Raw genomic sequence first — 10,707 nt, forward strand, 5'->3', positions numbered from 1 at the left:
CACCCTTTTTGATGTGGGGTGGTACAACCCCATCATGCCCCAGATAAGTGACTTTGTACGATATTAGACACTTCCCTATTTTGTATATTGGATTAAAGGTTTTGATTTCTACACTATAAAATGGGGGCAGAACGGGAGCTTGCTCTCTGGTTCCTGAGATTATCATTAGAGGAGAGAACAGAGAGGAGAGCAGAGTAAGGCCACATGGAGGAGGCCAGGAGAAGCAGCCAAGATGATAGAGTGTTGAGTGAGAGGCCAGTTTGTGCAGAGTTTGTGCAGGGAGAAGGAAGGAGATGGGGAACAGAGTTGAATAAAGTCTGGTGAGCTAGAAACCTTTGATTCTAGGAAACTCAGATAAGTCAGTAGCTTTGTGAGCACTGAATGTGAGTGGGTTTTGGAGCCCAGTGTGTGTTTTTACTTGCCCGCCGGGTGCAAGCTAGGATTAAAGATGATGGCCCACCAGTTTTTGGCTCCATTGTTTCTTTACCGACTGTCCAAATCCAATGTGAATCTGCATGGGCCAGGCTGCTGTGATGGTGACCTTGGCCACTGGCTTTACATAGCCTAAGGCTTAATTTTAAAACTAAGCTTTTCCCCATACCCTTGACTGATTGCATGATGTGGGGTGGTGCACTCTTATGAGAAATCCCATTATGCCTCAGATAAGTGACTTTGTATCAGAGACTTCTTTGTTTGTATATTGGATTAAAGGTTTTGATTTGTACACTACAAAATGGGGCAGACCGGGAGCTTGTTCTCTCTTGGTTCCTGAGATTAGTATTTGAGAGGAGAGCAGAGAAGGACCACAGAGAGGAGAGGAGAAGCTGCCAAGAGGGCGGAGTGCTGAAGGAGAAGCCAGTTTGTGCAGAGAAGGAGATGGGGAACAGAGGTGAATAAGGCTGGTGAGGTAGAAACCTTTGATTCTAGGAATACTCGGATAAGTCAGTGGCTTTGGGAGCCCTGAATGGAAAGGGAAGTGATTTCCCACTGTGTGTATTTCTTGCCCGCCAAATGCAAGCTAGAATGAAAGCTAATGACCCACCAGTTCTTGGCTCTGTTGTTTCATTACTGTCTGTCCGAATCAAATGCAAACCTGCACAGGCCAGGCGGCTGTGATGGTGGCTGTGGCTACTGGCTTTACACCATACATGTAACATTTTATAGCAAAAGGTTTATCTTTGGCTTAAGCAAGTTCTGTCCACCATTTTTGTGGGTCCAGGTTAACACACATTGATAAGCAAAACCACCCTCAACAGAGCACTTAATCTTGTTAACCACTTTGTAGTCAAATTCCTGCCTTACTTTCTCTCACCTTAATGTAATTTTTCTTAGATTCCTCCTTAATTTCAAACACTTAAACTGTGAAACTGTCGTTCTCCAGAGCATTTGAGATCTTGCTCCCTGGCAATGTCGGCAGTTTGGCTCAAATAAACTCAAAAAATTCTCTACAGGCCTGGATGTTCTTACATACACAAAAGAAATAAAATATTTCTTCTTTAGTTCTTAGCTTTTTTCTCCTCTATAATCCAGCACTTTCCACTCAGCCAGAAAGTAGGGGATAATGAATCATTTAGCAGCCTTTAATAAAAACTGTGGTGTAGACAGCATTATGATTCCTGATTTATATGTCTTTTTCCGTTATCTGTCCAATGCTCCAAAGCCTTAGAGGCAGAAAGTTTACAATTTAACACATCATACTTAGTTTTATTTACTAATTCCACCTTATCTATATCTCTTCTAAATTAATGGTGTAATTATCCACTCAATTTTATTCATCCCAGAACAGAGTATCCTGGGTGCCTCCCTCACCCTTATCAGCTATATTCAATCAGTCATTAAATCCTGTAAGTTCCTCTGCAGTCATATATCTCTTTTATAAACCCTCTTTCTGTCCCTCTATTGTCTGGATTCCAGCCTTCATCACCTTTTGCTTGAACAATTGCAATAAATTCCTAATGGGCTTCCCAGTCAGTGAAACCTCTCCTCACCTCACACTGAGGATATCTTCCCAATGATGTAACTTTTCTGCCCCCAAATTTTTGACACATGTGGAAACAATACAAGCCCTATACCTGAGAAAAGAAAATATAAAATCAGAAATTTTTCTTCCTTTATTGTGGTAATGTGCCAAAGAACTGTAAAACTTAGTGTTGGCAACGCCATTTTAAAGAGGAAAAGTCAGGCTTTCTCTCTGTCTTTTCTTTGGAAAATAGAGGGCAAAGGCTATAGAAATCTCCTGACTTACAAGGACAACTGGGTCATTTAGTTTTAGTTCTCTGAAAGGATTAAGGTTATCTGAAGAACTTCCTTTCCCTTTCAATAAGAGACAAAATTTACATACCACCCTACACTAATTTTAGCTCTCCCTCCCTTCCTGGAATCCTCAGATTAACGTGTACCTCTAGGCAAAGGAGAGGAGATAGATACTAAAAGGCTTGTGAATGTATTTTGATATGTAAAATGACATTACCATTGTGTTACCTTGAAAGTTTTAACATTTTTTTTAATCCCCTAGACCAGGGGTTGGGAACCTTTTTGGCTGAGAGAGTCATGAACGCCACATATTTTAAAATGTAATTCCGTGAGAGCCATACAACAACCTGTGTACGTTATGCATTATCCAATAAAAATTTGGTGTTGCCCCAGAGGACAGCTGTGATTGGCTCCAGCCAACAATGAACATGAGTAGTAGAAAATGAATGGATTGTAATACATGAGAATGTTTTATATTTTTAACGTTATTATTTTTATTAAAGATTTGTCTGCGAGCCAGATGCAGCCATCAAAAGAGTCACATCTTGCCTGACCGGGCAGTGGCGCAGTGGATAGAGTGTCGGACTATGATGCCGAAGACCGAGGTTCGAAACCCCAAGGTCACCGGCTTGAGCGCAGGCTCATCTGGTTTGAGCAAAAAAGCTCACCAGCTTGGACCCAAGGTCGCTGGCTCAAGCAAGGGGTTACTCGGTCTGCTGAAGGCCCGCGGTCAAGGCACATATGAGAAAGCAATCAATGAACAACTAAGGTGTTGCAATACGCAACAAAAAACTAATGATTGATGCTTCTCATCTCTCCGTTCCTGTCTGTCCCTCTCTCTGACTCTCTATCTGTCTCTGTAATAAAAAATAAATTAATTAAAAAAAAAAAAAAGAGCCACATCTGGCTCATGAGCCATAGGTTTCCGACCCCTGCCCTAGACAAATGTTATAAACTTGTTAATGATTGTGTCATGCTATCATGCCCCCCCAAAGTGTATGTGGTCAAAGGGTATATAACCAGATATATTTGGGGCTGCACGATTTGGGTCAGATATACCCCGTGTTAGTCATATGCATCCAGCATGTTAATAAATCTCCTTTTAATAAAACCCTTCAAAATTCATCTGGACTTGGTGTCTCTACATATACTCGCAGAAATGAAGTATGGTACTTGTTGGGCAGATAAAATGTATTATGCTCACTTTGTTAAAGATAACACGAGGAGGCAGTCGCCCAGGTGATATTAATGTGTGTTGGAGTGGGCTAGGGGCAAGCAGAATCCTTGTAGCCTTGGTTTTGGGATTAAGCCTGTCCCACCCTTTTTGGTGTGAGGTGGTACAATCCTATCATGCCTCAGAGAAGTGACTTTGTATTAGAGACTTCCCTGTTATGTATATTGGATTAAGGGTTTGGATTTCTACACTATAAAATGGGGACGGAACGAGAGTTTGCGCTCTTGGTTCCTGAGGTTAGCATGAGAGAGCAGAGAGAGTAGAGCCAGCAGCGGGAGGAGGCCACGTGGAGGAGGCCAGGAAAAGCAGCCAAGATGGCAGAGTGCTGAGTGAGATGCCAGTTTGTACAGAGTTTGTATCTGGGATAAGGAAGGAGATGGGGAACTGAGGAGAATAAGGCTGGTGAGCTAGAAACCTTTGATTCTAGGAAACTTGGATAAGTCAGTGGCTTTGTGAGCACTGAATGTGATTGGGTTTTGGAGCCCAGTGTGTGTTTTTACTTGCCCGCCGGGTGTAAGCTAGGATTAAAGACTATGGCCCACCAGTTTGTGGCTCCGTTGTTTCTTTACCGACTGTCCGAATCCAATGCGAACCTGCAAGGGCCGGGCTGCTGTGATTGTGGCCCTGGCCATGGCTCCTGGCTTTACAGTACTTTACAACATTATGAAGAGTAAGCTTTAATTAATAAGAATCTTTAAGCAAATCACTTGAACTTTGTTGGGCAGATAAAATATATTATGGTCATTTTGTTAAAGATGGTGCTGCCCACATGGAAGCCCGCTGCCCAGGTGATATTAATGTGTGTTGGGGGCAGGCTGTGGGCAGGCAGGATCCTTGTAGCCTGGGGCTTGGTTTTAGGACTGAACCTTTCCCACCCTTTTTGATGTGGGGTGGTACAATCCCATCATGCCTCAGATAAGTGACTTTGTATTAGAGACTTCCCTATTTTGTATATTGGATTAAAGGTTTTGATTTCTACACTATAAAATGGGGGCAGAATGGAGGCTTGCTCTCTTGGTTCCTGAGATTAGCATTAAAGAGCAGAGAGCAGAGAGAGACCACGTGGAGGAGGCCTGAAGAAGCAGCCAAGATGGTGGAGTGCTGAAGGAAAAGCCAGTCTGGGCAGAGTTTGTGCAGGGAGAAGGAAGGAGATGGGGAACAGAGGTGAATAAGTCTGGTGAGCTAGAAACCTTTGATTCTAGGAAACTCGGATAAGTCAGTAGCTTTGTGAGCACTGAATGTGAGTGGGTTTTGGAGCCCAGTGTGTGTTTTTACTTGCCCACCGGGTGCATGCTAGGATTAAAGATGATGGCCCATCAGTTTTTGGCTCCATTGTTTCTTTACCGACTGTCCGAATCCAATGCGAACCTGCATGTGAATGGCCTCGATGGCCGCTTCCGGCTTTACAAACTTTAAAAGGTGTTTTGTTTACTCAAGTACTATATTGTGAAACCCATCTGTAAAGCCAGGAGCCAGGGCCAGAGCCACTATCACAGCAGCCTGGCCCATGCAGGTTCGCATTGGATTCGGACAGTCGGTAAAGAAACCATGGAGCCAAAAACTGATGGGCCATGACCTTTAATCCTACCTTGCACCCGGCGGGCAAGTAAAAAATACACACTGGGCTCCAAAACCCAGTCACATTCAGTGCTCACAAAGCCACTGACTTATCCGAGTTTCCTAGAATCAAAGGTTTCTAGCTCACCAGACTTATTCTCCTCTGTTCCCCATCTCCGTCCTTATCCCAAATACAAACTCTACACAAACTGGCATCTCACTCAGCACTTCACCATCTTGGCTGCTTCTCCTGGCCTCCTCCACGTGGCCTTTCTCTGCTCTCCTCTGCTCTCTCTTCTAATGATAATCTCAGGAACCAAGAAACAAACTCTCGTTCCATCCCCATTTTATAGTGCAGAAATCCAAACCCTTAATCCAATATACATAATAGGGAAGTCTCTAATACAAAGTCACTTCTCCGAGGCATGATAGGATTGCACCACCTTACACCAAAAAGGGTAGGAAAGGCTTAATCCCAAAACCAAGCCCCAGGCTACAAGGACTCTGCCTGCCCTCAGCCCACCCCAACACACACCAATACCACCTGGGCAACGGCCTCTTTAACAAAGTGAGCATAATACATTCTATCTGCCCAACACCATCTGTAAAGCCAGTAGCCACAGCCAGGGCCACTATCACAGCCGCCCAGCCCATGCAGGTTCGCATTGGATTCGGACAGTCGGTAAAGAAACAACGGAGCCAAGAACTGATGGGCCTTCATCTTTAATCCTAGCTTGCACCCAGCGGGCAAGTAAAAACACACACTGGGCTCCAAAACCCACTCACATTAAGTGCTCACAAAGCTACTGATTTATCCGAGTTTCCTAGAATCAAAGGTTCTAGCTCACCAGCCTTATTCTCCTCAGTTCCCCATCTCCTTCCTTATCCCAGATACAAACTCTACACAAACTGGCATCTCACTCAGCACTCCACCATCTTGGCTGCTTCTCCTGGCCTCCTCCACGTGGCCTCCTTCTGCTCTCTGCTTTGCTCTCTCCTCTAATGATAATCTCAGGAACCAAGAGCGCAAGCTCCCGCCCCGTCCCCATTTTATATTGTAGCTTCACAACCTCTAATCCAATATACAAAATAGGGAAGTCTCTAATACAAATTCACTTCTCTGAGGCATGATTGGATTGTACCACCCCACATCAAAAAGGGTGGGAAAGGCTTAATCCCAAAACCAAGCCCCAGGCTACAACGATCCTGCCTGCCTTTAGCCCACCCCCAACACACATTAATTTCACCTGGGCTATGGCCTTCTCGTGTCATCTTTAACAAAGTGAGCATAATACATTTTATCTGCCCAACACCATCTTTTCTTAAAATTATGAATTCTCTAAAGGAAAATATATATATTACTGAGAAAACCAAACAAATAACCTATTTACTAGATAATGAAATTGGGTGAATGTCAGGCAAATGAGTTGTAAAACCTGTATTTCCTGGTTTTGTTCACTCTTTTTGTTAAAGATGGTGCTGCCCGTCACCCAAGTGATAATATTAATGCCCTTCTTGCTTGAGAAGGGGCTTGGTTATACTGATGTGTGTTGGGGGAGGGCTTTTATGCCAAAAGTTTTTAAAAGGAGCTAGGAGGCCATTTGAGAGAGAGTGATTACATTCTTGTAGAGACAAAGAACAGGACAGGGAAGCCATGTGGAGAAGGCAGTCAAATTGGCAGAATGGGGGAAGAAAAGCCAGTTTGTGGAGGAAAAGGATATGGGGAACAGAGGTGAATAAGACTGGTGAGGTGGAAGCCTTTGATTCTAGGAAAAGTCAGATCAGTCAGTAGCTTTGTGAGTGCTGAATGAGTGGGTTTTGGAGCCCAGTGTGTTTGTGTTTACTTGCTTGCCAAATGCAAGTCTAGAAACAAGGAAAATGGACCACCAGTTTTGGGCTCTGTTGATTCCTTACTGTCTGTCCAAATCAAATGCGAACCTGAGTTGGCTAGGCAGCTGTGTTGGTGGCCACAGATATTGGCCATACAGTGAAGATCTAAAGTAAGATAAATTGATCATGCTGGGTCTGTTCATTATGGTGACATATTTTTCTAGTGTTTTCCTGCCATTTTCAAAGTAAAGAAAAAAGAACTGGGTGTTGTCATATTGTTTTATTACCCACATAAAATTCAAACCTTTGCTTATCAAGATTTATATATTTAGAGGATTATCATAAATCACAATTAACAATAGCTTATGAGATAACTCATGAATTTTACATGTTGTTAATCACTATCTAAAATAGAAACCCTCTAGGGCTTAATGCAGCTTTCTTTTATAGCACTTATCACCAAACATTTTGTTTCTTTCTTGTCTCCACCAGATAGTCTATGCCTAAGGGCAAGAACTTTGTTTTGCCAAGACAATGGTTTACTACATATGTTTCAGTCATTTCTTTACAATAGTCCCCCCCTTATCCTCTGAAAATATGTTACAAGACCCCCAGTGTATGCCTGATAATATTAAAACCTATACATGTGTTTTTATACATACATAGAAATAATACTTTTATTTATATATTCGGCAGAAAATAAACACCAATAATTAGTACAGCAAAACAATTATAACAATATTGTGTCGTAAATATATTCTTTTATTGTCAAGGGAAAGGAGGAGGAGTGGGGAAAGAGGTGGGTATGGACAGTGGACAGCTAGGTGTCCAAAGGGATCCAGGTAAGAGAAAAAGATAAACCATAAAAAGGGATCCAAGGAAGAGCGCAAAATTCCTAAATCTTTTTGCTCCTGTTTGGTCCAGTTCACTCCTGTTGACCTAGGTCAGGTTCTGGAGACTCCTGTAAAGCTTTGAAAAATATTCATTACTTTGTGCCTATATCCCCATCTTAGTTGACAAGCTGGATTCTTCTAGTAAACTAGTATTATTGTGAATGCTATTTGCCTGAGGCCATCAGAGAGAGCTTGTCACTGTTCTAGCCTCAGTAAGTATCTAATGGGCAAGAGTGAAAGAAAACAAAAGCAAAAAGCCTCCCTCAAATAGCAGAGAAAAGACTTTTCACTTTACAAATTGCATGCCATAAAAGCATCTGAGTAATCAGTCCTCAGAGCAACCTGGGGTAAAAGGCAAAGCCTGTTGCATCAGCCCTATTACATAAGTGTACCCTTGTTATAAAGTAGTGTAATCCGTGGGTTATATAGAGACACCAAGGTAGGTTATAGAAGAAATTTTGAGGAGTGTAAAGCCAATAGCCCCGGCCACCATCACAGCCACCTGGCCCATGCAGGTTCACATTTGATTCAGACAGACGGTAATGAAACAATGGAGACAAGAACTGGTGGGCCATTAGCTTTAATCCTAGCTTGCACTCGGCAGGCAAGAAACAGAGTCAGAAATCACTTCCCTTTCCATTCAGGGCTCCCAAAGCCACTGACTTATCCGAGTTTCTTAGAATCAAAGCTTTATTCACCTATATTCTCCATCTCCTTCTCTCTGAACAAACTCTGCACAAACTGGCTTCTCTCTCAGCACTCCGCCATCCTGGCTGCTTCTCCTCTCCCCCACGTGGCCTTTCTCTGCTCTCCTCCAGCATGGGCTCCTCTGCCCCATTTTATAGTATAAAAATCAAAACCTTTAATCCAATATACAAACAAGGAAGTCTCTGATACAAAGTCACTTAGGGTGGGAAAGGCTTAGTCTTAAAATTAAGCCTTAGGCTATAACGACCCTGCCTGCTTACAGCCTGTTTCCCACACCCAATGCAAACTATAAGTGAGCAACACATACATCATATCTGCAAACTTATTTGACCCACATTCCACCCCTTTTGCTCACTTACAATCTGAAGCACAGGTATTCCTGCACAAGGAAATTAGGCATATTACACAAATTACAACATGACAAATCATACAATTTCAACAATTACAAAGATACACTTCACCAATCTCTGAGCACTTTGCCAAAACTGCAAAATGTCCTCAGACTTCTTTTTAGCAGTGTGAAAAACTTCCCCAGGCAGGGGGAGGGCCTGCAGCAAAGCCGCTCCCCATCCCCATCAGGATATTTCACATTGTCCAAAATCCATAAATCCATCCAACAAAGGAGCCAGTGCCCACTCCGGTCATAGTCCAAAAATCAGTCTACACACATGGAGCCTCACCTGCCCCCACCACCCCTGCCATCCTGGCAGATCTTACACTGTCCCAAGGAGGAGCACGTGGCAATGGCAGTCAGCATTTCCATCTCTGCTCTGGAGAGCATGATGGCATTCGCCCCTATGTCCCAAAATTGCAGACTTACCAGGGGCCCTTGCTGCTGGGCTCTCACCTTCTGAAGACTGCAGATCACAACTCCAGACTGATTTTCCTCATCCTCCAAAGAGGAACTGAAAGCTCCCGCTGCCAGGTTTGAGCCCCGGGCCACCGCCACCTTCAACTCTGCAGGCCTTGCAGCCCGGGCCCCGACCTCAGCCCTGGCCTTCCACTGCTGCTGGCTCTCTACAACGTCTAGGGCAATCTACAATTCACAAACCTGTGATTCCTTCTCCAACAGCTGCTCCATTTCCAAGCGACTCTCATGAACCTGGTTGGCCTCCTTCGGTGCTTGTTCCAGCTCCAGGGTTGGCATCTCTTTCTCCCACATTTGCTCCAGCTCCTTCCATTGCTCGGTATGCAGGTCCTGGGCAGCCTCTTCCACAGAGCTCTCGGTTTCTTCACGCATGGCTTTAAAGTCAGCCAGCCTACGGCCCCCAAAAGGACAGCAATGGGGAACCATAACCACAGCCAGTCCTCTACTCCACCGCTCAAAGGTGGTGGTGGCTCCATACTAAACTGATCCGAATCCTACCACAGACTACACCAAATGTAAAGTCAGTAGCCTTGGCCACCATCACAGTCGTCTGGCCCATGCAGGTTCTCATTTGATTCAGACAGACAGTAATGAAACAACAGAGCCAAGAACTGGTGGGCCATTACATTTATTCCTAGCTCACACCCGGCGGGTGAAAAATACACACTTCCCTTTCCATTCAGGGCTCCCAAAGCCAGTGACTTGTTTGAGTATTCCTAGAATCAAAGGTTTCTACCTAACCAGCCTTATTCACCACTGTTCCATCTCCTCTCTGCACAAACTCTACACAAACTGGCTTCTTCTTCAGCACTCCGCCATCTTGGCTGCTTTTCCTCTGTAATGCTAATTTCAGGAACTGAGAGAGAGAGAGAAGAGAGAGGGAGAAAGAGAGAGAGAGAGAGAGAGAGCCCCTGGTCTCCCTTATTTTATAATGTAGAAATTAAAGCCTTTAAGCCAATATACAAACAAGGAAGTCTCTGATACAAAGTCACTTATCTGAGGCATAATAGGATTCCTCATGAGAGTGCACCACCCCACATCATGCAATCAAGGTTGTGGGGCTTAGTCTTAAAACTAAGCCTTAGGTATAACCACCCTGCTTGCTTACAGCCTGTCCCCCACACCCAATACAAACTATAAGCGAGCAAACATATATATCATATCTACAAATTTATTTGACCAACACTAATGCTAAGTTTTATGTAAGGACCAAGAGAAGATCAGAAAATAAGCAAGGCACTAATGGAACAGGGAACTTAAGGGTTACAGGCAGGTCCTGCTCCTGTTCTGTTAGGAGTAACATGCCCAAGGTCGTTCAAGAAGCAGAGACAGATAGGGACTCTGGGAAGCTGAGAGAGAAGAAA

Source organism: Saccopteryx leptura, chromosome 9 (assembly GCF_036850995.1).
Source record: "Saccopteryx leptura isolate mSacLep1 chromosome 9, mSacLep1_pri_phased_curated, whole genome shotgun sequence".
NCBI classification, from domain to species: Eukaryota; Metazoa; Chordata; class Mammalia; order Chiroptera; family Emballonuridae; genus Saccopteryx; species Saccopteryx leptura.